This window comes from Salvelinus sp. IW2-2015, linkage group LG23, assembly GCF_002910315.2.
Source record: "Salvelinus sp. IW2-2015 linkage group LG23, ASM291031v2, whole genome shotgun sequence".
Lineage (NCBI taxonomy): Eukaryota > Metazoa > Chordata > Actinopteri > Salmoniformes > Salmonidae > Salvelinus > Salvelinus sp. IW2-2015.
In genome coordinates, this window is record NC_036863.1 from 28739817 (window position 1) to 28752220 (window position 12404).

At 39.4% G+C, this 12404-nt stretch overlaps 1 long non-coding RNA gene across 1 annotated transcript; it reads right to left on the minus strand.

Moving 5' to 3' along the window:
* Positions 1 to 8463: 8463 nt before the first annotated feature.
* Positions 8464 to 9162, minus strand: LOC139022851 (uncharacterized). The gene is made up of 3 exons (XR_011473913.1): positions 9049 to 9162; positions 8878 to 8951; positions 8464 to 8719 (listed from the first exon to the last, which is right to left on the minus strand). It is a non-coding gene; the product is annotated as an uncharacterized lncRNA (long non-coding RNA).
* Between the last annotated feature and the right edge of the window lie 3242 nt (positions 9163 to 12404).

Here is a 12404-nt window from a genome sequence, read left to right on the forward strand (position 1 = left end):
AATGTGTGTATGTTGTGCAATCAATTAGTGAGTATTTCATATCACATATGTGTATATATCCACTGTATACATGAATGGCGGCAAAGTTGGTTCCTGTTTGTCAAGTCTTAGGTCACGTTTGTGTACAGTACCAGTCAAAAGTTTGGACACCTACTCATTCAAGGGTTTTTCTAGATTTGTACTATTTCCTACATTGTAGAATAATAATGAAGACATCAAAACTATGAAATAACATATGGAATTATGTAGTAACCAAAAAAGTGTTAAACAAATCAAAATATATTTGAGAATTTTCAAAGTAGCCACCCTTTGCCTTGACAGTTTGCACACTTGGTATTCTATCAACCAGCTTCACCTGACATGCTTTTCCAACAGTCTTGAAGGAGTTCCCACATATGCTGAGCACTTGTTGGCTGCTTTTCCTTCACTCTGCGGTCCAMCTCATCCCAAACTATCTCAATTGGGTTGAGGTGGTTTGATTGTGGAGGCCAGGTCATCTGATGCAGCACTCCATCACTCTCCTTGGTCAAATAGCCCATACACAGCCTGGAGGTGTGTTAGGTTATTGTCCTGTTGAAAAACAAATGATAGTCCCACTAAGCGCAAACCAGATGTGATGGCGTATAGCTCAGAAGGCTGTGGTAGCCATGTTGGTTAAGTGTGCTTGAATTCTAAGTAATTCACCAACAGTGTCACCAGCAATGCACCATCACACCAACTCCATGCTTCATGGAGGGAACCACGCATATGGAGATCATCCGTTCACCTACTCTGCGTTACACAAAGAAACAGCGGGTGGAACCAAAAATCTCCAATTTGGACTACAGACCAAAGGTCAGATTTCCACCAAACTAATGTCCATTGCTCGTGTTATTTGGCCCAAGCAAGTCTCTTCTTATTGGTGTCCTATTAGTAGTGTTTTCTTTGCAGCAATTCGACCACGAACAGTTGATTTTGAGATGTGTCTGTTACTTGAACTCTGAAGCATTTATTTGGGCTGCAATTTCTGAGGCTGGTAACTCTAATGAACATATCCTCTGCAGCAGAGGTAACTCTGGGTCTTCCATTCCTGTGGCGGTCCTCATGAGAGCCAGTTTCATCATAGCGCTTGATGGTTTTTGTGACTGCACTTGAAGACACTTTCAAAGTTCTTGAAATTTTCCGTATTGACTGACCTTCATGTTTTAAAATAATGATGGACTGTCGTTTCTGTTTGCTTATTTGAGCTGTTCTTACCATAATATGGACTTAGTCTTATTTTTTWAAAGACCATCTTCATTATACCCCCCTACCTTTTCACAACACAACTGATTGGCTCAAACACATTAAGAAGGAAAGAAATTCCACAAATTAACTTTTAAGAAGGCACACCTGTTAACTGAAATGCATTCCAGGTGACTACTTCATGGAACTGGTTGAGAGAATGCCAAGAGTGTGCAAAGCTGTCATCAAGGCAAAGTGTGGCTATTTGAAGAATCTCAAAAGTAACATATTCTTTCTTAACACTTTTGGTAACTACATTCCATATGTGTTATTTCATAGTTTTGATGTCTTCACTATTATTCTACAATGTAGAAAATAGTAAAAAATAAAACGCTTGAATGAGTTGGTGTTCTAAATGGTATGTGCAAACCAGTGGTGGTCGGTGGCATTTAGTACGGATTGGTGTCCTGCTAGCGGGACAACTTCCAGTGAACCTGGAGGGCTCGCAATTCAAATAAATTCAAATAAATATTATAGTTTTTAAACATTTAGGTACATATAAGTGTCTTATATTGGCTGAAAGCTTAAATTCTTGTTAATCTAACTGCACTCTCCGATTTACAGTAGCTATTACAGCGAAAACATGCCATGCAATGGTTTGAGGACGGCGCCCCAAATCAAAATATTTTTTTGCCGGCACAGGTTTCATACATTCACATATAAAGATTAAATATTCACTTTTTGAATATCTTCCTCTGATTTGTCATCCAAAGGGTCCCAGTTATAACATGTTGTTTTGTTAGATAAAATCCTTCTTTATATCCCAAAAAGTCTGTCTAGTTGGCGCCATCGATTTGAGTAGTCCACACGTTCAACTTGCAGAGAAATGAATCCAAAAATCTACCCCTAAACTTTGTTTCAACAAGTGAAAATACATTTCTATTTACTCAGCAGATACCCTAAAAGATAATCAAACTATAATATTTCTTCCGGAAGAAGTATGTTCAATAGGAAACCGATTTTAGCTAGTGCGTAATTTCTTCAGGGCACGCGCAAACACGGATTTCCAAGACTGTGTCCTTCTACTAAAACTGTTATTTCTTATTCGTTTATGAAGTTACATGCCTGAAACCTTGAACATAGACTGCTGACACCCTGTGGAAGTTATAGGAACTGCATCAAGGGAGATCATTTACAATATGACCTTTCTCTTGCATTTCTAAGAGGATGGTCTCTCAAAAATAATTCTGGTTGGTTTTTCTTTGGATTTTCTCCTACCATATCTATTTTGTTATATTCTCCTACATTATTTTAACATTTCTATAAACTTCAAAGTGTTTTCTTTCCAATGGTACCAATTATATGCATATCAGGGCCTGAGCTACAGGCAGTTTACTTCAGGCATGTCATTCAGGCGGAAATTGAGAAAAAAGGGGCCTAGCCCTTAAGATGAGCGAGGATGATTTTTTTTAAATGAGTATGGCCTTATTTCTATTACAGCATATTGGATGACTGTCATTCATATTCCATTCACCCAGTTCAATGTAACATTGATTAGTTTAGGCTACTACTTGATTCTCAAATGTTCCCTATACCCCATCATGAGGTTGCTACAACCTAGCTTTTGAATGAACGTTTACAACGTAGGTGAACAGGTCGAGAGAAATTTGTGTAATCAAGGTGACAGACATTGACACATTTAATACCGTCTTGCACGCTCTTGCCTGCATCTAGCTGATCTAGGCAATAGTCATTAGTCCAACAGTTGCAAACTAGAGTTTCTAGTGGACAAATTGAAGTATGTTTATCCCCATTTTGTTCTGTTGCGTGTGATCCCTGATCACATGCAAACAGTTTCATAGCAGCCACATACAAACAGCATGATCCCTTTTGATTGTTGTATAATTCCTTTTCGCATCTACGCATTCTCCTCCTCTGACCTTTTCCCATTGCTTGTGGACTTCAGTGCACCACATCAGATGTCTGTGACCAGGCGAAAAAACCTTTCCAAGCCAAACCTTCATATCATAACCTATAACCGCTACACACAGACTACATCGTTGTCACCATATTAGCTAAAGTCATAATCAACATAGCTACTAGAATTAATGCATTAGTAAACCTGCTACAATCACGCAGTACAGTGTACAGTCAGCAAGCGGTTTAGTAGTTAAACCGCCGGCCCCGGTGTTAATAAATTAATAAAACAAAAAGCTTACCTTGACTTAAAAGAGTTCCAGTGTTGAAGATCCACAGCCAGCTAGCTAACATAGCATCCCTCTCTGTTTGAGCTCGGTGTTTGAGTAGGCTAAACTAGCTAGATGTGAGTGGATGCTGCTGAGGGGAGGACTTTTCATAATAATGGCTGGATCGGAGCAAATGGAATGGCATCAAACATAGGGAAACCATGTATTTGATACCATTCCATTTAAGGTACCACCAACCTCCTGCGCTAGATACATTTGCTAGCTAAGTAAGTGAAAGTGAAAAAAATACAACAAAATCTAGCTATCTCTCTTTCTCTTGCACCTCATTTTTTAAGAAATGAATTTGTTCAAAACTGTAACTATTGTTTTTGTCTCTCTTTGAGTCAACTACTCATCACATTTGATGCACTTCAGTGCTAGCTAGCTGTAGCTTATGCTTTCAGTACTAGATTCATTCTCTGATCCTTTGATTGGGTGAACAACATGTCAGTTCATGCTTCAAAAGCTCTGATAAGTTGGAGGACATCCTCTGGAAGTTGTCCTAATTACTGGTTAAGTCTATGGAAGGGGGTGAGAACCACAGACCTCCTAGGTTTTGTATTGAAGTCAATGTACCCAGAGGAGGACAGAAACTAGCTGTCCTCTGGCTACAACGTGGTGCTACCCTACAGAGTGTTGTTGAGGCTACTGTAGACCTTCATTGCAAAACAGTGTTTTAATCTGTCATTTGCCCGGTTGAAGGACATGAAGGCTTCAGGAGGGTCAGCTGGGCTGAAATAAGGGTCAACAGCCCAGAATGTTGGTCAATGCAGGTATGAATGTGGAACAATGCATAACGGTTTGCACCTGGGTCCTCTTGTATGAGGTAGTATTATCTCTATGGATGGTTATCTCTTCTCCCGTCTTTCCTATTCTTCCTGTCAGAATTTATTGGTGATGTCAATGGCACATTCTGTGATGAACATGATAATATCATCTCAATACATGGGATTTTAGGAGGTCTGTTTTTTTTTTCTTTGGGTGTCTTAAAATAAATAAGTTACATTTTATATAAAGTATATTTATATATGACTTAGACCCGATCAATATATGTGGTCCCACATTTATGGTTTTAGATGCTGTTTTATAATGCCCTTTACAATTCCAGAAATCCCCCCTTCATGGAAAGAGTTCCCCCTGTGTCATTTCACACTTTTACAATGGTGCTTGTGCAATTTACTGTTGATTAGATCATACACTATTTTCTCTTTCAGCCTTCTAATAATGTAAGAATAATAAGATAATTACTGGCAAGGAATTCACATAATCACGTTGACAAAAGCCATAATGTTTTGGAAGATTCTAAACTCAGCTTGAACAAGAGAGCCTGTCAGGGGAGGTTCTCTTCTGCACTGTTCAACCAATCCAGTAAATATGGAGGAGGAGTTAAGATGGAGTGTCTCCTTGTTAACATCCAAAAGTGGAAGTCGAGTCACAGGCTCTCTTTGGGGACTGGCCACTGAGGTATAATAAGAACTGCAACCAATCTGAACTTCCTGTCTGTGTCACTGTCAAGCAATGGGGGAAAAAAAGATTCTGTTGGTTTAAAAAGATATCTTAATCAGCAGTTAGGTATGGTCACTGTACTACATATCTGTGGGGCAGATTGTAAAATGCATACACGCGAATTGCAATATAGCCAAGCCAGTTCCATATAACCTCAGAACACCTAGTTAAAGGGGACTGGGAATCAGTCTGTTGCTTTAGCCACAGCCAGGAAAGTAAATCAGCTACAAAGGAACTGGAAGAAAGGTGGACAGATAATACCAACCTTTTTGAATCAAATGGAGAAGCACATGTGTATAGTGACAGGGTAAAAGGACACGAAGGCACAAACTAGATTCAATGCCAGAGGGATTATATTAGACACACAGCAGTGTTGACCGTATAGAGGGGTTATATAGTGTAGCACACATCTTAAACACCAGACAGGTTTATATTGGAGTCTTGAGGAAAAGATAGAAATAATCTGGATGTTTCATTTCTGGAGGGTAAGTACAGATACAAGGTACACTCCATTGTAAAACTGTGGAAGCCTGTACGGTGTATGTAATACTCTATTGGAGGAATGAGACACCATTGTTCCACAAGAAATTCCATAATTTGGTGTTTTGTTGATGGTGGTGGAAAATGCTGTCTCGGGCACCGCTCCAGAATCTCCCATAAGTGTTCAGTTGTGCTCAGATCTGGTGACAGACGGTCATGGCATGCGGTTTACATCGTTTTCATGATCATTAATTAAACCATTCAGTATCCACAGTGTCTCAGAGTAGAAAATTAGTGCTGAGAATAGAGACATTTTACTACTATAATAAAAGCTAGCAGTGGTGGAAAAAGCACTCAATTGTCATACTTGAGAAAAAGTAAAGATACCTTAATAGAAAATTACTCAAGTAAAACTGAGTCACCCAGTAAAATACTACTTGAGTGAAAGCCTGAAAGTATTTGGTTTTAAATATACTTAAGTATCAAAAGTAAATGGAATCGCTAAAATGTACTTAAGTATCAAAAGTAAAAGTATAAATAATTTCAAATTCCTTATATTAAGCAAACCAGATGGCACAATTTTCTTCTCTTTTTTTATTGACAGATAGCCAGGGGTACACTCCAACACTCAGACATCATTTGCAAATGCATTTGTTTAACGAGTCTTCCAGATCAGAGGCAGTAGAGATGACATGGGATGTTCTCTTGATAAGTGTGTGAATTGTCAAAATGTAAGGAGTACTTTTGAGTGTCAGAGAAAATGTATAGAGTAAAAATAACATTTTCTTTAGGAATGTATTGAAGTAAAAGTTGGCAAAAGTACAGATAACTTGCATGGTACTTTAAAGTATTTTTACTAAAGTACTTTACACCACTGAAAGCTATGCATGAAGCCTCTTTAATCGTAAATGGTCATACTTCTTGGGCCTTTGCAGAAGTCAGGGCATTCATACTTCTTGCGCTGATAGGAGTACTGCAGAGTTGCTGTGAAGGAAGTTGTAAAGTCCCCACATACCGTCAACCAATCATGTCAATGCGGAGCTATATGGAGCCCTCTGCATTGTTACAAAATTTGAGGCGCACAGCGATGCGGTACTGTGCTCAATTTGGCCTCTGTGTGCCTCCAGAGGCTCCGCTTTGCCTCACATGATCCATACCGCGCCTCCGATCACATTTTCGGATCAAGCGTAAGAGTCACACCTAGTCTACAGATACAGTATTTAGGATACCTCATGAGCTATCCTAACTAGTTAAAAGTTACCAGCAGGTGTCTTGATAATAGAAAAATACAGCGAGTCAGTGGTTCCTGCGCCATAGACAAGCAATTGCTTTGGAGTTGTTAAAATAACGTTTTGATATTTCTATAGCCTAGTGGTTAAGAACGTTTGGCCAGTAACAAAAGGGTCGCTGGTTCGAATTCCCAAGTCGACTAGGCGGAAAATCAGACGATGTGCTCTTGAGCAAGGCACTTAAGCCCAATGCTCATTCAAATCGCACTGGATAAGAGTGTCTGCTAAATGTCTAATATGTAACATGTAAATCAAACCATAAATAATCGAGACCTCTTGTGTCTTTGACAGTGATTTCACGTAATGTCTATTTCACATGTTATGCCCAAATACATATAACCACTAGGCTAATAAATGAACATGTTTTTCTTTTGATTATTTAATTACCTACATTGTTATTTCAAGTATCCCATTGGAGAGCATTATCACGTTGTTAAAAAAAAGATGCCTACAAATTGGGCAATTGAAGGCATCTAAGGCATATGTTAACTTTGATTGTGTTTGATGAAAATGATAAACCTTTAAAACGTTGTATGCAACTTTATTGGCAGGTGACTTGATGCATACTATGCCAAGGCGATTTAGAGTTGTTAAATGGGAGGGATTAGTGTGTTGATATAACCGAGGTAAAGACAGTTTCAGGTTGGATATTCGCCTGTAGTTTTCCTTACGTCCACCAACAGCAGTTAGGGACCATCAACATAGTGACAAATCACATTTTTMGAATTCCAATAGCTATTTAACCATTACTCCTAAAACTTTCAAAACTGGTTCTAGCTAACCCGATGGCATAGACACACATTGCACACATTTATTTTTGGTCAATTTACATCTTGCACTATTTTAAATGATTTATTTACATTTTTGAATTTCAATAGCTCATTGGTCATGTGACCTAATGACTTCAAACAAGGTTCAGAATGTCCACTGACTACCATTCTATATTGCACACCATTTAGTTAGTCCATTTCCATCTCACAAGATTTTACATGAATTTTTCCAAATGTAAMATTTCAATAGCTCCTTGGTCATGTGACCTAGTAACTTGAAACAAGGTCCAGAATGTCCACTGACTCCCCTTCTATATTGCACACCCTTTAGTTAGTCCATTTCCATCTCACAAATCTCAAAATTTTGTTTTTCAATAGCTCCTTGGTCATGTGACCTACTGACTTCAAACATGGTGCAGAATGTACCCTTCTATATTGCACACTCTTGTTTGTGTGCTGTAAAATCACGCGGTTTAACGTACATTTTTCATAGTTTTACATTTCAATAGCTCCTTGGTCATGTCAATTACACACCTAAGAAGCGTGCAGGGGATATACACCCATATTGCATAACCTCTAGTTATGTCTCTTCTATATTGTTGTACGTTAATATTAGTTTGACAATTAGGGGGTCCAGTGTTGTGTTTACCCTTTAATATTTATCTATAATAAATGGTAGTTCTAAGTACTTATTTTCCCTGTTTTTTAATTTTTCCACAGTATTTAACAGTGTAACAGTACACAATAGGAGAGAGACAGATAATATCTCATTTCGTCGTTAATATCAACCATAAAGGAAAACGGCAAAGTACGAGAGTCATGCTATTAACTGTCCAAAGCAGGGATGGAGAGTGAGCTAGTGAGGTAGGCTGCAGTGGGTTTGCTGGTCAATACATATACTGAACATGTAACCACAGTAATGGTGGTCAGTATATCAATGAATAAAAATGTAATGTTGACAAATTAAACAGAAATTGTAGACCTTTAATCTTTTCCAACATGTCAGACACTTAACTTCAAATAAGTATGAAACATTTCACCGTGTTAACTTTCTCTTTATCCCTGGTTGATGTACATTTCAGAGCCTCTTCAGTCTGGATGGTGTATAGCATACATTTTCAACAACAAAGACAGCACTTCCAGTTTGTGTTCATTACTCTGTTGAACTCGTCTTCATTCCTAGTTAGAGCACATGGAACCACTGTTGGCATGCAAAACATTCAATCTAAAACAAAACAAAGCGTAATACGTTATAAATAATATCAAATATCAATGCAGTATGACGAATGATGAATTCGCCATCCATTGTGTTATATCATAAATTGTCTTACATGCCGTCACTGTTGTCAAAAKATKATAAACATGTTAAATAAAGTTACTAACCCAGTCAGTCTTTGGGCCACATCCAGGTTCTTTATCAGTGGCACACATGAAGCAGTTGTTGGCTTTGTTGAACTCTGAAATCATAGGCATGAACTGAACATATGGCTGTCTGACACAACTACATAAAAATAAAGAATTTACATTTACTTTGAATGAAATGTCATTACATACCAGACATCTTTAGTATGTCCTCAGCCATTTCTTTTCGCAGTTGCTCCATGTGTTTTTGAAGGTTCCATATCAATTTGGGAGGGGATRTTGGGGAAGTTCTGTGCAACTTCCTTGGTCATCGACACCAAAAAATAAAATAGAGCTTTTGACCTAATTGTCACATAACAGCTAACCATTCATTATTGAAAATATAACTATCAAACCTGCATTACAAAGACCCCGCAGCTGAAGGTGTCCTGCTGCATGGTGTGAGTTATTTCCCCTCCTTTCCACTTTCCACTTCATGTCCACCCAGTCGTCTTTTCCATGGCAGGATCTTCTCATTTTGAAATATTCTCGTTTTTATGTAAACATAATGGAATTCTGATTAGTTATAGGCAAATGAATACACAAGCCAAATTTGTATGCTGTTTTCCTTATCACTGTAATCTAGTAGTAGAGGTAATTTCCTCTATGTCCCATTCTACACACAGCCTAAATTATAGGCACTGAACCATTTACAGGACAATAATAAAAGTAGCATATAGGATCCAACCCTATCACAGAGTGAATAAATGTAGAGTGTTTGTAGACTTAAAATAAATAAATTAAGTGACAGTTTCATTAGTACGTGCTTAAAGAAAGTCATATCACAAAGATCACAGATGACAGTGCCCACCAAATCTATGACAATAGAGAATGAATTGTAAGCACCAAAGTGTGTTTGTCAAAATAATATCTGAAAAAGTCAGTTGTTGAACATAATACTTCTATTTGCAATAGCAATTTATGATATATAAAGTTGAGGAATATTCCATGTACCAACACTACATGTAGGACGGACATTCCCACATACAGTATAAAAATAAAATAAAAATACAATTATTTAAACTTTATTTAACCAGGTAGGCCAGTTGAGAACAAGTTCTCATTTCCAACTGCGACCTGGCCAAGATAAAGCAAAGCAGTGTAACACAAACAACAACACAGAGTTACACATGGAATAAACAAACGTACAGTCAATAACACAATAGAAAAGTCTATATACAGTGTGTGCAAATGAAGTAAGATTAGGGAGGTAAGGCAATAAATAGGCCGTAGTGGTGAAATAATTACAATTTCGCAAATAAACACTGGAGTGAAAGATGCGCAGAAGATGAATGTGCAAGTAGAGATACTGGGGTGCAAAGGAGCAAAAAAAAAAAATATATAAATAAAATAAATAACAATATGGGGATGAGGTAGTTGGATGGGCTATTTACAGATGGACTATGTACAGGTGCAATGATCTGTAAGCTGCTCTGATAGCTGATGCTTAAAGATAGTGAGGGAGATATGAGTCTCCAGCTTCAGTGATCTTTGCAATTCATTCCAGTCATTGGCAGCAGAGAACTGGAAGGAAAGGTGGCCAAAGGAGGAATTGGTTTTGGGGGTGACCAGTGAAATATACCTGCAGGAGCGAGTGCTACAGGTGGGTGCTGCTATGGTGACCAGTGAGCTGAGATAAGACGGGGATTTACTTAGCAAAGGCTTATAGATGACCTGGAGACAGTGGGTTTGATGACAAATATGTAGTGAGGGCCAGCCAACAAGAGCATACAGGTTGCAGTGGTGGGTAGTATATGGGGCTTTGGTGACAAAACCGATGGCACTGTGATAGACTGCATCCAGTTTGCTGAGTAGAGTGTTGGAGGCTATTTTGTAAATGACATCGCCGAAGTCAAGGATCGGTAGGATAGTCAGTTTTACGAGGGTATGTTTGGCAGCATGAGTGAAGCATGCTTTGTTGTGAAACAGGAAGCCGATTCTAGATTTAATTTTGGATTGGAGATGCTTCATGTGAGTCTGGGAGGAGAGTTTACAGTCTAACCAGACACCTAGGTATTTGTAGTTGTCCACATATTCTAAGTCAGAACCGTCCAGAGTAGTGATGCTGGATGGGCAGGCAGGTGCGGGCAGCGATCAGTTGAAGAGCATGCATTTAGTTTTACTTGCAATTAAGAGCAGTTGTAGGCCACGGAAGGAGAGTTGTATGGTTAGTTGACACAGTGTCCAAAGAAGGGACAGAAGTATACAGAATGGTGTCGTCTGCGTAGAAGTGGATCAGAGAATCGCCAGCCGCAAGAGCGACATCATTGATGTATACAGAGAAGAGAGTCGACCCGAGAATTGAACCCTGTGGCACCACCATAGAGACTGCCAGAGGTCCGGGCAACAGGCCCTCCGATTTGACACACTGAACTCTATCTGAGAAGTAGTTGGTGAACCGGGCGAGGCAGTTGGTGAGAAACCAAGGCTGTTGAGTCTCCCGATAAGTTCCTAACTTCCCTGAAAAGTTGCWTATCGCGGGGGCTATTCGATGCTAATGCAGTACGCCACAGGATGTTTTTGTCCTGGTCAAGGGCAGTCAGGTCTGGAGTGAACCAAGGGCTATATCTGTTCCTGGTTCTACATTCTTTGAATGGGGCATGCTTATTTAAGATGGTGAGGAAAGCACTTTTAAAGAATAACCAGGGATCCTCTACTGACAGAATTAGGTCAATATCTTTCCAGGATACCCGGGCCAGGTCGATTAGAAAGGCCTGCTCGCTGAAGTGTTTTAGGGAGCGTTTGACTATGATGAGGGGTGGTATGATGAGGGGTGGTCGTTTGACCACGGACCCATTACTGACGCAGGCAATGAGGCAGTGATCGCTGAGATCCTGGTTGAAGACAGCAGAGGTGTATTTAAAGGACAGGTTGGTCAGGATGATATCTATGAGGGTGCCCGAGTTTACGGATTTGGGGTTGTACCTGGTAGGTTCCATGATCATTTGGGTGAGATTGAGGGCATCTAGCTTAGATTGTAGGACGGCTGGGGTGTTAAGCATATCCCAGTTTAGGTCACCTAACAGTACAAACTCTGAAGATAAATGGGGGGCAATTAATTCACATATGGTGTCCTGGGCGCAGCTGGGGGCTGAGGGGGGTCTGTAACAAGCAGCAACAGTGAGAGACTTATTTCTGGAAAGGTGGACTTTTAAAAGTAGAAGCTCGAACTGTTTTGGCACAGACCTGGATAACATGACAGAACTCTGCAGTAGATTGCAACTCCACCCCCTTTGGCAGTTATGTCTTGGGGGAAAATGTATACACATACATAGAGGCATTTTTCAGCTATGATTTTACCACTCAGAATTCAGAATGGATGTGACAATGGGGCCAGCACAGGACATAATACACCCTTACAACAATCTACTTTTTGATCTTCTTGACTTCATATCTGGTAAACTGCTACTGTGTGTCAAGAAAAGAGCCCCAMTTAGGGGTTAGTGTACTCTAGTAAAAAAGGTCTGGTTTAGATTAAAAACTATTGCCCTGTGTCCCCGTTCATAGGG